The following is a 13,909-nucleotide window of genomic DNA, read 5'->3' as shown; positions in this document are numbered from 1 at the left end:
CCAACATGACTTTACAGGCCCCTCAGATTTACTGGCTCAGCTCTGAATACAGTGTTGATTTTCCTGGTTCATAAAGCCAGGCAGAGTTCCTGTTGCCAGACAGGTGTATTTGTTTTTGAATGATAAGGACACTTACTTGCTCTCAGTTTAGGCTAATAATAAACACTTTAGACATCCTTCCAAGTCTGAAAGAGGAAAGAATAAAAAACCCTCAGGCGACAAAGTCTGTTAATGGACTCCTATTCCTTAGAGAACATATGGCCTTGTACAAAAGGTGGTTGCTTGCTGGCAAGGATACCCTCTGAATATTGCATTTGAAAGCTCTCTCCCATCAGCAGAGGCCTGAGGTTAGTTTTACCTGATTAAAAAGAAAGAAGATTTTGAGTCAAGAGAAATAGAATAATTAAAACAAGAGTATATTGGCCCTGAAGAGAAACCAAAGAGAGTGAGTGCCAGCAAGGAAACCTTTTCACCTCTTTTAGCCTAGCAGCCTATAAACATGCTGCCTGTGAGAGTGGGGGTTTGATAAGACCAGCAGCAGCAAAAGCAGACACAAGTGGGATAACCAGGGAAAAATAAGTATGACAAAGGAAAATTGAAGAAGAAAGGAAATAACTCTGCTTGTCCTTCAGGCCACTTAACAACCTAATCTTTCAAATAAGGTGTTTTAGAAAGAGATGTATGTCCATATTCACAGTAATAGCTCTCTCTGCCTTAGCTACCAAGCTAATTTCTGGGATCAAGTGAGTGGTCCAGCAACGTAAAGAAGGGTAGAAAAAAGCCATTGGCATCTTGGGCACTGATGCCGTAATCCATCCCTACCCCAGGTTGACTGAGTTTAAATCACTAGTTTCACTTTTCACCCTTGATTCTCGCAATCTACCCCATTGTGGGTTTTGTTTTTTTTTTCCTTTAACCCCCACCAATCACCTGAGAGGAGCTCTCTGCTTTGGCTAGAATCTGATGGGCCTGGGCACCATGGGCCATACATTGGTTCCCTCACAGCTCTTGATGGGCTCATGGTTAGTTCTGTGAAGGAGGAAGAAACAGCCCTGCCCCTGGAAGAGGTGATAGAGGTACAGTGCATCAATCATCTCCTACTCCGTCTGCAACTGACCGTCAGCACTGGCCACCAGTGAGATTTGGGCTTTTCTGCTGAGCAATACTTCAGGAACTCTGACACCAATGGTAGAAAGAAATGGCAGCTCTTCTTATAAGGTAGGCATGAAAGAGTGCCTGGGACCAATTTATCTTCTTTTGTTTCACCCTTTTCATTTGTGGAGATTTTAGTCTCCACAAATCAAACTAACCCTTCTCTTTCTCCATTGTTCTATCTTGTTTTAATTCACAGAACAACCCTTCTCTGGAATATTTTACTTACACCTTCATTTCTTTCCCTCCAATACATTTGCACTTGAAGATTAAGATTTGTTGTTCTCTTTTCTAAAAGCAAAGTTGTCCCTAAATTTCCATTTTTAATTCTAGGTGGCACAGAAATGAATATTTATTTGAACAACTTTTCTCTAACTTTAATTTTTTCATAATTTAAGAGGAAAGCAAAGGGTAGTAAAAGAACTTGAAAATGTTTCACATTCTGACTTTTTTATCTTCCTTAAAGTTAGGATACAGTTGGAAAAATTACTACTTAGAAAATTAAGTGTATGTTTCTGGGCCATGACTCTCTCTGATGTGAGCTTTGTATACAGGGAACACCGTGTGTTTGTCAGGTTAATTAGTAAGGTAGCATCATCCTTAAGGATGAAGCTGTATGGGCACTCCTCATTCTGCGCATACTTGCTTCATGGATTCCTCTTGCTTTTCTTTCTTTATAAATTGTATTTCTTTTTTTCAGTCTTTTTGCCACAGCTCTGTGCTGCAATTACACATCCATGTAGAAGTATCTCCTTAAGAGATATATGCTCATGTTATTTAAGAGTGAAGAATCTACAATCTACTTAAATAGCTCAGAGGTAGATAGATAGGTAGATATGTGTATGTGTATATGTATATATGTAGATGCAGACATGTATACACATATACATATGTGTATATCTCATAAACGTGTGTTTAATGATTTTGCATACAGAATGAAAGGTAAGGTAAAACATGTAAATAATTTATTGAAACTTAATGGGAGTTATGTGGGTATTAGTTCTTTTTCTGTATGCTGAGGTTTTTCATGATTAAAAACTTATATTAAGTCAATCGGAGGACAAACATTATATGGTCTCATTCATTTGGGGAATATAAAAAATAGTGAAAGGGAATAAAGGGGAAAGGAGAGAAAATGAGTGAAAATATCAGTGAGGATGACAGAAGAACATGGGAGACTCCTAACTCTGGGAAATGAACAAGGGGTAGTGGAAAGGGAGGTGGGCAGGGGGTTGGGGTGACTGGGTGATGGGCACTGAGGGGGGCACTTGACGGGATGAGCACTGGGTGATATGCTATATGTTGGCAAATTGAACGCCAATAAAAAATTAAAAAAATAAAAACATATTAATAGAAGGAAAGAGGAAAAATGGAAAGAAAGAGAAGCAGAATGGGAGGAGGGAAGGATGGAAGAAAAAAAGAAGGAAGGAAGGAAGTCTTCCTTAAGAGCCTGAAAGATGTGAGTTTAGCTGGTTTGCTCCTTCTGAAAATTTTAATGGTCAGCAAATGACTTGTAACATCACATTTTAACCATTCCCATGCCAATTATTGTTTACGCAATTACCTTGTGATCACCTGATACCGCCTCCCCTGGACTTCTCCGTGAACTTTCACAGAGAACCTTCTCTTTGAGAGTCCTCTCAAGTTCAGCTGTAAGGCTCTCTACTGGCCATTATTCCATTGGTCTGATCTGTAGGTGAGATCTCCCTCAGCATGAACACTTCCCAAGTGCTCTTTTGTGCAATAACAGGGTATCTTTTTATCGTTGACCAACTATCTTGAGCTAGTTAAGGTGGATATTATTGACTGGATGACCCAGTCAACACATGTTGAAATCTGCTGGGGTAGTCCTCTGGATAAGCTCTTGTTTTCTGCATGAAATGAGCCTTTTCATCATTTTGCCTTTAAGCCTTTGCCTTCTACCCTTCAGCTCCTTTTTTCCTTCTTCCTGTATGGAATACAAACATGAAGTCTGGAACCACAGCAGCCATCTTAAGATCCTAAGGTGACCACGATAAGAATGTGGAATGGAAAGAAGTCTGGACTCCTGATGGCATCAGTGAACCTCTGTGCCAGTCTCAAAATTGCTATTGAGAAAAACAAATAACACCCTATAAGATTGAAACCTTATGGAAAGGTTTTCCATAATTTTCCATAATATATCCAACTGACTTGATGGATTTGCCACCTTCTAGCATATTTGGTAGCATAATTGGAGTCACTCCTAGCTTTATATTATTCACTGATAATGCTCTAATTAGAACTTGGGCTTCCCACAAGTTGCCAAAGGAGTGTCTTTCATGTGTCACATTTCGCACACTTCACTGGCAGACAGGTCTTAGGCTCTGAGCTTGACTATTTCTTTTGTTTTCTTCAAATTCTTATTCTGAAAGCACAACATGATTTTTTCAAATTATTGCATTGGGCCCAATTCTTTCAGAGTAGGTTACCTTGCTGCTTTTACTCCTAGAGAATTACTCAAATATTGAGCTGATGAAATTGAATATAGTCTATGAGTCCTGGTAAGTACAGGCATGAAATTTTTCAGGAAATAAATCTTCCTGTGGTCTGTAGAAACATCTGGAGATTCTGGGAGAAGAATCCTGGTCTTCTTTTTAGGCAGGAAGACAGGAAGAAAAGACATACTTTGGTTTTGTAAACTTCCAAAGAACAGTTTAAATAAATAAGGCTCAGCTAGTAACTGGAGATAAAATCCCTCACCTTGGCATTGCTAAAGTGCAAACCAAGACAGAACAACTTTCCCTTACCCTTAGTCCCTAGGCCTCAGCTTTGGACTGGGCTCCAAAATGCTTTCTGTTTTGGAAACCCCAAATCATACAAAATTCAGTAGGTCTGGAGTTTGAACATATGAATAAAACAAGCCAAGTTTCCGCCTGACCTTAGCTAACCTTGAAATCGATCATTCTTCCAATGCTGGTCTGGCTAACAGTGAAACTTGTGGTTTCATCTTGGTTTTACCACAAAACTTTGTGATGAAACACTAAGACCCACTGAGATTTTCACTTCCATTCCTGTCTTGTTTCAAACTCTTTTTGCAAAATCTGATGACTTCTATAGTATATGACTGTGTAAATCTGCAATTTCTCTTCTGTTCCAAAGAAGCTCAGAACCAAATTTCTGCTCAGCAACATTTTTGGAAAACCCAATGATGAAAAAACAGAGAATACTAAAATCCATTTAGTGTAAAATCAAGAAGATTCTAAGTTATGCTGCAAATCTACATGATAGCACTGTTAGACCAACTGCAACAACAACTCCATTTGAAAGTCACATTTGAAAAAACTTCCAGGAGTTGCACATTATGGTGTAGAATTGCTAGAGGACAGAAACCCAAGCACTGATAAATGTTGTCCCAGACTGGGAGTACAAGAAACGTAGAACTGTTATGGCATCCTGAGAGATCCTGAGAAGCCAAAAATCTGAACATGCAATATTTAGCAAGGACAAAATACCTCAGTCTCATGAGCTGATTGTACCATTGTAGGTATAAGAAGTCGCATCTCCATTCTGTGTTCTGGCTTGGCATTGATATACGTACAGACAAGAGTGCTAAATGTCATGTAATGTCATATATAGATTCTTTTTTACTGAAGTATATTTGACATATAACACATTATATCAGTTTCAGGTGTTCAGCATAACAATTCTGTAATTGTATATATCACAAAAATAACTCTAGCTAACATCTACAACATAGATTCTTGTCAAGGACCCATCATTTTTCCATAAAATACTGAATTCCAACACCATTGTTATCATGGTCCTAAGCTGCACATAACCAAAAATAAAAACAGAAAGCTCTATCTGCCTTAATCCCCTTCCAAATCTGAATCCTATTTTGTAGTTTTAGAAATTTTAGCCACAAAAATCCATTAACCAACTTTGGAACAAAGAAAGAGAATTTTTGCTTTACCCCAGAAGACTCCTTTGTGAATTATGCATGATGTTTTTCAGTACTTGGAAAAGGGAACTGGGGCAGGAGAAATATATGCCACCAGCTTTTTGTAAAATCCTGAAAGCAGGAAACTGGTCTTCTCATGCCAATAATATACTAAAGAAAATCTTTGGGTCAGTGACAAACTACAGACCAACTTTTTTTTAAGAGTTCAACTTTTTATTGAATAGGTTACAGAAGAGGTGTGGTCAAAAAGACCAAAGCCCATGTCATCATCAGACTCCTCTGATTCTTCTTCTTTGCTTCAACTTTCTTCACCTCAGCTGGCACAGCACTGGTGAAAGAAGCAGGACCTTCTACTGGTGCAGTACCCAGCAGCTGGCCAGGTCCACCACCCCCTACACTGCAGATGAAGCTCACGATGTTGACAGTGGCCAGGGCCTTTACAAGCAAGCCTGGCAAGAAAGGGTCAACATTACATGGGCTGCTTTAACGAGGGCATTGATCTTATCCCCTGTGGCTGTTACCTCATCATCATGCAGGTGAGCTCCTAGAGGCCATGGGCTCCTAGAGGCCATGGGCTGACGAGTGCTGAGCAGGTGCTGTGAGGCACAGTGCTAGCCCCTGGAACAAGTCAGGGCCTCGCCCCAAGGTAGCTTTAGCTTTCTCAGAAGCACAGAGCCCCTTAGAAGCAGCTGAGGAGGGCAGCCCCGGTGGCGCAGCGGTTTAGCGCCGCCTGCAGCCCAGGGCATGATCCTGGAGACCCTGGATTGAGTCCCATGTCAGGCTCTCTGTATGATGCCTGTGTCTCTGCCTCTCTCTGTCTCTATGAATAAATGCAAAATCTAAAAGAAAAAAAAAAGCAGCTGAGGAGAGGCCCAAATATAAAACTTATGGCAAAAGCAATCAAAATTTTTAAATTTTTGCAAAAGTGGTCAAAAATGATCCAAGGAGAAGAAAGTTAGACAATTGTCCCTTTCCCCCTACCACTCCTAGGTAGCTACCACACAAACAATGCTTTGCAATTTTCATGTCCTTCCCAAGGATCAATCTGGCAGAAATTTCATGAAGCTCTTGATAGGCCAAGACATGTATTTACTTCCCTTAAAGATCCATTTCTACCTTCTTGCCCTCAATGGAAATCACAAGTTGTTCCAATGCTACTATGAGCCCCCATAAAGTCCATAATTCACAGATGAAGTTATCTTCACAGAGCTCATTAACGCGAAACAAAGAGGGGCACCGGGGTGGCTCAGTCAGTTAAGCATCTGCCTTCTGCTCTGGCCCTGACCCCCGGGAGCCCCACAATGCACTCCACAATCAGCGGGGAGTCTGCTTCTCCCTCCGCCCTTACCTGCCTCCCTCCTCTTTCTCTCTCTCTCAATAAATAAAATCTTGGGTGAAAAAGTGAAACAAGAAACATTTTTCCCCAAAGCCCCAAACAGGGAATATAGCACCAAAACTAAAATTGATGAGATTACATATTTAGTATTGAAGCCAATACGTGATCATAGCCAAGGGGTCCCTAATTTCCTACCCTTCTGCAAGATATAGGTACAGGCTCCTTAAGGTAAAAAGCCACCCACCAACTGCCTATGTCACCAATGTGTAAAACTCAGTGAGCTCATAATATAAACAGAGAACTATTTACTATATTCTTGGCACTTGCAAGCTTATAAACAATAGCTCAGTGGAATATTTTGCATTGGATTTGTTTCCAGTGTTTTTCTTATAAAATCTGCACGTTTGCCCAAAGATTACATTACTCATTAGGTATTACAGCTGTCCATGTGACCTAAAATCAAAAGGGGTGTTACCTGGGCATTTTCCCATTAAGAACTGAAATGGGTGTTGCTGCCCAAGAACCAGAGATGGTTCTGCTGCGGCCATAGTTCTTTCAGCAGCCCAACAATGTCATCTCATTTAGAGCAGCCGCCACACCGCCCCCCCAACAACAACAACAACAACTGAGAGGAAGGTGAACAGCCTTTGCCCCTGCCAGCCAGGCTCAACAGTTCCTGGGTGAAGTTACCCATGAACAGCAGCAATGGCAATGATAATGGCAATGGGAAAAAAGGGGGGCTAGAACATGTACCTTCTTCATCCTCTATCCACAATGGAGACATGGAGAAGATTCTTTTGGATGCACAGCATGAATCAGGACAGAGTAGTTCAAGAGCCAGTTCTCACTGCGGCAGCCCTTCCCCACAAGAAGATGGGCAGATTATGTCTGATGTGGAGATGCACACCAGCAGGGACCATAGCTCTCAGTCAGAAGAAGAAGCTGCAGAAGGAGAGAAAGAAGTTGATGCTTTGAAGAAAAGTATAGACTGGGTGTCCGACTGGTCCAGTAGACCTGAAAACATTCCACCTAAGGAGTTCCACTTCAGACACTCCAAATGCTCCGTCTCTTTAAGCAGAGGAAAAGTGGGGCCATGAAGAAAGGGGATATTCTCTCCGCAGGATTCCTTAAGGTGTTCATTCTGTCTCTCTTCCTCTCTCATGTTTTGGCTTTGGGCCTAGGCATCTATATTGGAAAGTGACTGGTTTTTTTTTTTTATTGATCCTGTGTTTATTAAAAATTTTAATTAAAAATGTTAATATTTTGTCCATCATGGACTTTGGTCATAATTTTGATGAGCACACCTTCTGCCAGCACCTACTGAAGGAAAGGAAAGAACAGCCCAGGAAAAGCGCATGGCCCATGAAGTGGTATATTGTCACAGTAGTTTCTTTGAACTTGAGACCATTGTAAGCATGACCCAACCTACCACCCTAATTTTACATATCCAAGTTCCAGCAACTCTCAAATCCAGTATTTAATTCATCTCTGTTGAGGCATTTTACTAACTTTTTGGCCTGTAAGACACTTTAGAATTTCCTAACAGAGTTTACTGTTATTTAGAAATTTGCAAGAGCTTCTTTTCCTCAAATGCCACCACCACATTATAATTTTGTCAACAATGCTATTGTCTCCTTTTAGTGCCACCAGGCTTAGGTGCATCGTTCATGGTATAAATTTTACTCTTGCAAGAGGACTACCATCTCTGTTTTAAGATGAGATCAGGTTAGCAAATGATAGACCAGCTTTCTTGTTACTGTTTTTCTTTCCCAAGACAAAGCAAGCTTCCCTAAGCTTGAATTTATAGTTGTTAAAAAAGAAAACAAACAAAATAAGACACAAGAAAAAATTTTCTGGGCAATAAAAAACTATTTTAAACAAAACAAAACAATTGAAATGATTCGCCGTTCTTGGGTTGAGGTACAGAAAAGGCTTTGTGTACAGCATCCAGCAGGTGGCGCTCACATCCAAGGCTACAGGGAGCTTTTCCACCCTCAAGGGACATCTTTGTTCACAAAAGATGGGTTCAATTGCTACTCAGTAAATAGTAGACAGATGGCTAAATAAAAGACCATGAATTTCACTCCTACTGTCTTCTTAAATGAAGTTTTGACGTTGGATATAGCAGCCAGTCAGTTTATGTGGGATTTTTCTGTGTAAAGTAACCCAAGACTAGAGAAATTTCATACTGAAAATATAGCTCTGTAGACCATGTTTATGCCCCCCACCCCCTGCCAAAATTCATATGTTGAACTCTAATGCCCCAATACGATGACATTTAGTGGTGGGGGCTTTGGATATAATTAGGTTACAAGAATAGAGCTCTTGGGGTGCCTGGATGGTCAGTGAATGGAGTATGCAATTCTTGATCTCGAGGTTGTGAGTTGGAGCCTCACGTTGGGTGTAGAGATTACTTAAAAATAAAATCTTAAGGGGAAGCCCAGGTGGCCGAGCGGTTTAAGGCTGCCTTCAGCCCAGGGTGTGGTCCTGGAGACCAGGGATCTAGTCCCACGTCGGGCTCCCTGCATGGAGCCTGCTTCTCTCTCTGCCTGTGTCTCTGCCTCTCTCTCTCTCTCTGTGTGTGTGTGTGTGTCTCTCATGAATAAATAAAATCTTAAAAAAAAAAAAAGATTGGGTAAACTAATACTACCTAACAATGTCACTTGTTGAGCACTTATTATATATACAAAGAAAACCTGAAACATAGAGCAATTTAATCTCTATAGCAACTCTATGAGGTAAGTAGCACAATTATCTCCACTTTGTAGGAAAGAAAAATAAAGTTTATGAGCAAATTAAATAACCCATTTTGCCTCATATCTTTATCTGTAAAGTGAGAAAGAAAGTATAAGCTATTTCTTACAGTTGTGAGAATTAAATAAAAGAATCCATACAATGCACTTAGCCTCATAAGACTGAATCATAACTATGTTATTACTAACACTACTGCTGCTCCTGCTGCTGCAATTACTACTACTGCTACTACTACTACATTATAATATGATATGATGTTTTATTATTTTGTTGTATATTATATAATTATATAGTATTAATCACATTAATAGTCTGTATTATATTATTTTATTACTAATATGGAAGCTAAGTTATTTGTTCAGAGTCACACAGTATGTGGCAGGGTCAGAATTTGAACTCAGGTCTTTTTTTACCCCAACCTTAGGAGCTTAGTATGTAGAAGACAATGCTTTTGAATGACTAAATCAGGGTAATTCTGAGAATAAAATAACACTTCTGGACATACGGAAATTACTCCCTTTTATAGAGAGAATATATAAGAACTATCAATAGAAAACAGCCAGCTCTTCAAGTTTCTCCTGTCAGACCCAAATACACACTTGAGCGAGCAAATGCCTTGCCTCCGCTAGCTCATCCTGTAGGTCAAGATGGCCTTTTATCTTTCTGACCAAAATACGATATCCTAATGGTCATAAAATTACCTCCTTCTCAAGAGAGGAGAGCAAGGAACTAAAATTTAAGGAAGATGCATGGCTGGTGTAAGCAAGAACTACCCAGCATTGAGCCAAGGTGACCACACCATGTGATGCAGTGCCAAGTCTTGGTCCTGGTTTATCCAGTATCAGCAATGTGGCACAGTGAGCTATGATCCAGGCATATCAATCACAGCAGATGGTGGTGCCAAACCATGGCATCAAAGGACAAGTTTAACTTTAATAAGCTTGGTGTGGGGGCATGTGGGTGGCTCAGTCAGATAAGCCTCCTGTTCTTGATTTCAGCTCAGGTCATGATTTCAGGGTCCTGAGGTTAAGCCACAAGTCAAGCTCTTTGCTCAGAAGGGAGTCTGCTTGAGATTCTCTCCCTCCTTCTCCCTTTGCCCTTCCCCCACCCATTCTCTCTCTCTCTCTCTCTCTCTCTCTCTCTCTAAAATAAATAAATAAATAAATCATTTTAAAAATATAAGCTTGGTGTGACTTTGAATATTTCTTGATAGGGTTCTAATCCATCCACCAAGTTAGTTTCATTTGCCAATCTTCTAACTGCCTTCAATGTATATGTGAAATTGACTTGGAGTAGTATATTTTAATACTGGACTGAAATCCCATCCCTAGTTTATGAGGATAAAGTGAATTGATTTAAATTATATTATTTTTTGTTTTGTATTCCCAAGATTCCTGTGGATCTCTGTGTTTTAAGCTATCATTTATTCAACATCTATCATGTACTAGGCATTATGCTTAGCACTTTAAATACATCACTATATAATTTAATATACATAATACTATATATGTAATCACTGCATATAATATAATAAAATAAATTGCTATTAATTTAATTCAAGTCATTAGTGTTGGCCAGGAGTTCTCACCATCTGCCCCTCCCCCCACTCATCAGCTCTTGCGGATATCTCAAAATAAATAAATTAAAAAAAATAAATCACCAACATCTCAAAATATCACTTTATACTATACACTTCTTAAAAATTACATTATTAGGGGCGCCTGGGTGGCTCAGTCAGTTGAGAGTCTGCCTTCGGCTCGGGTAGTGATCCCAGGGTCCTGGGATCAAGCCCCACATCGTCGGGCTCCCTGCTCAGTGGGGAGTCTGATTCTCCCTCTGCCCCTGTCCCTACTTGTGCTCTCTCACTCTCTCAATCACTCTCTCTCTCTCAAATAAATAAATAAAATATTTTTTAAAATTACATTATTATTAGACCAATTATTGTTAATTACTATTAGGGTCTAATGATGATAAAAGATAATATATATTAGTAGTTCACAAATTTAGTAATTTTGTGAGGTATAGTTCTTTATAGCTGATCTTAATAGTATGCATTTAAAAACATTATTCTAGGGACGCCTGTATGGCTCAGCAGTTGATCATCTGCCTTTAGCTCAGGGCGTGACCCCGGAGTCCCAGGATGGAGACCCACATCAGGCTCCCTGCATGGAGCCTGCTTCTCCCCCTGCCTATGTCTCTGCCTATCTCTGTGTGTGTGTGTCTCTCATGAATAAATAAATAAAATATTTAAAATAAATAAACATTATTCTTAAAAGGTGTCTGTGATGTCAGTGGGGGGGGGGGGGGGGGGGGGGGGGGGGGGGGGGGGTATATAAAAAGGGGGGGGGGGGGGGGGGGGGGTGGGGGGGGGGGGGGTTGTGGGGGGGGGGGGGGGGGGATAATTGGTTATATATATATATAAAAATTAATATAAAATATATATATATATATTTTTTGGTTTTGTTGGGTTTATGGGGTGGGGGGGGGGGGGGGGGGGGGGTGTTTTTTTTGTTTATTTTAGTAAATGGGAGGGGTATTTGTTGTTTTTAAGAATTGATTATTGATATTTTAGAATAGGAAAAAATAATGTAGGTGGGGTGATGGTGATGTAGTAAATTGGAGAATGTTTGTTTTTGATGGGAGTAGGAGGAGGAAAGTGAGAATTGTTTTTGTGGAGAGAAAAGAGAGATAGGGGAAGATGTGTGGTTTATAGATAATGGGGATTAATTGATTGGTGTAGTGAATATATTTGGTAGGAAATTTTAGGTGGGGTTGAGAAGTTATGTAGTGAGGATAGTAGGGGTAATGGGTGGGGGGGGAGTATGGATAATGTTGATAAGGTAGGATATTAGTTTAGGTTTTTTGTAGGAGATTTTGTATAATGATATTGTGGGTGATTGGTTATGAGTTGGGGGTGTTTATGGAGGATTTTAGGTATGTGGGATTTTCGATGGGGAGTCTCGTGAAATGAGCAATAGAATATATGGGGTCGGAAGGAGTGAAAGAGATAAGATTACCAAAAAAGGGACGCCTGGGTGGCTCAGCAGTTGAGCATCTGCCTTCAGCTCAGGGCATGGTCCCGGGGTCCTGGGATCAAGTCCCGCATCAGGCTCCTGCATGGAGCCTGCTTCTCCCTCTGCCTATGTCTCTGCCTCTGTGTGTGTGTGTGTGTGTGTGTGTGTGTGTGTGTGTCTCATGAATAAATAAATAAAATCTTAAAAAAAAAGATTAGCAAAAAAGATCACGCAGGGCCTTCTAGACCAAAGTGAGAAGTTTAGACTTAATTTTAAGTGTAATAGAAAGTCATTGAAGGACTTAGAGCAGAGAAGTGACATGAAGCGAGCTCATTCTGGCTGCTGCTGTTTGAAGAATACACTGGAGGGAGAATATAGCTATGGGGAGATGTGAGGCTATGGTAGGAATCCAGGTAGGAGATGATGATGGCCTGGGCTCTATAATGGAAATATTCATTGGAACTGTTAATCTCAAATTTTAGTTTGTGAAACAATCACTCATTGTATTTGTTTAAAATGCAAGTAAGCACACCACTAGATTTTGTTGCAAATGGTCTACAGACCACATCCATGAAACACCAATGTAGAAACATTGGTTAGGACCTTTGACTCTCTGGATAAGACAGACCACTTTCCAAAAATAAGCATGTCCCATTCTTTAAATGATCCCAATATAGGGGTTTACAGCTTTCCCAAATAAAAGGTCCTTAAGTCCCAAACTTCTTGGAGTCACATGTTTTTTCCTATAGTCTCACTCAATCTGGCCCAGCAGAGGCTTTCTGTTCCCTCTTATGCTGTAGATAGACGTGTTCCTATTATTTACCATCCCTTACATTCATTTTTTTTTAAGATTTTACTTATTTATTCATGAGAAACACAGAGAGAGAGGCAGAGACACAGGCAGAGGGAGAAGCAGGCCCCATGCAGGAAGCCCGATGTGGGACTCGATCCCAGGACTCCAGGATCACACCCTGAGCCAAAGGCAGATGCTCAACCACTGAGCCACCCAGGCATCCCTATCCCTTATATTCCTGAGCATTATTCTTTTATGCACTCAAAAAGCATCTATTAAGTTTTATCTAGGTGCTTGGTGCTGATCTGGACACTGGTCATACCAAAATAAATAAAACACACCCTGTCACATGAGAAATGTTCATTATTTTCCTTATCTTCCCTTGAATGCCATTCGTGCTATAAACTTAGTATTATGAAGGAGAAAAGAAAGAACACAAAGGGAAATTAGATTCAGTAGAAAATAGGAACAGGGGAATAGTCAAGAACAAGACTTTGGAAAAATACAGACTAATGAGACTGTTCCTAGATCCTGCATGCACATCGGGTCTTCTTATGAATATCTTACCTGAACCTTAGACAAAGAACAGCCAGCCTCTAATATCAGGACAGCATCTGACAACCTGAGAGCACTCCAGAGACATGGATTGAATACCCAGAAGAGAAAGTGATGTGTGTAGATTGTTTTATAAATCATTAGGGTCAAGATTTTCTTGTCACGGAGAGGAAGAAACAAAAAGGAGCTCTCGTGCCATCTTCTGAAGTTGTCCAAGACAAAGTCCCCAAATCACTTCATGCTGATCCCATCAGAAAGGTGGACAATTTGAGAATCCATGAGATATATTGGGATTTTAGCCCTGTCCTAGCCCCTTTGATATCTAATACACTCGGCTCTCTAACCCTCTCCTGAATAAGACTAGAAGGGGTTTATTGAGAGCA

The 13,909-nt window shown here is 40.3% G+C and overlaps 1 pseudogene; it reads left to right on the top strand.

The window, feature by feature from the left end:
• The first annotated feature begins 6,979 nt into the window (after nt 1-6,979).
• Nucleotides 6,980-7,611, top strand: LOC129496292 (BCL2/adenovirus E1B 19 kDa protein-interacting protein 3-like; annotated as a pseudogene).
• Nucleotides 7,612-13,909: the final 6,298 nt, after the last annotated feature.

Source organism: Nyctereutes procyonoides, unplaced genomic scaffold, assembly GCF_905146905.1.
Source record: "Nyctereutes procyonoides isolate TBG_1078 unplaced genomic scaffold, NYPRO_anot_genome, whole genome shotgun sequence".
Classification (NCBI taxonomy): domain Eukaryota; kingdom Metazoa; phylum Chordata; class Mammalia; order Carnivora; family Canidae; genus Nyctereutes; species Nyctereutes procyonoides.
Note: the sequence above shows the minus strand (reverse complement) of the source record. Positions and strands in the feature narration are given on the sequence as shown.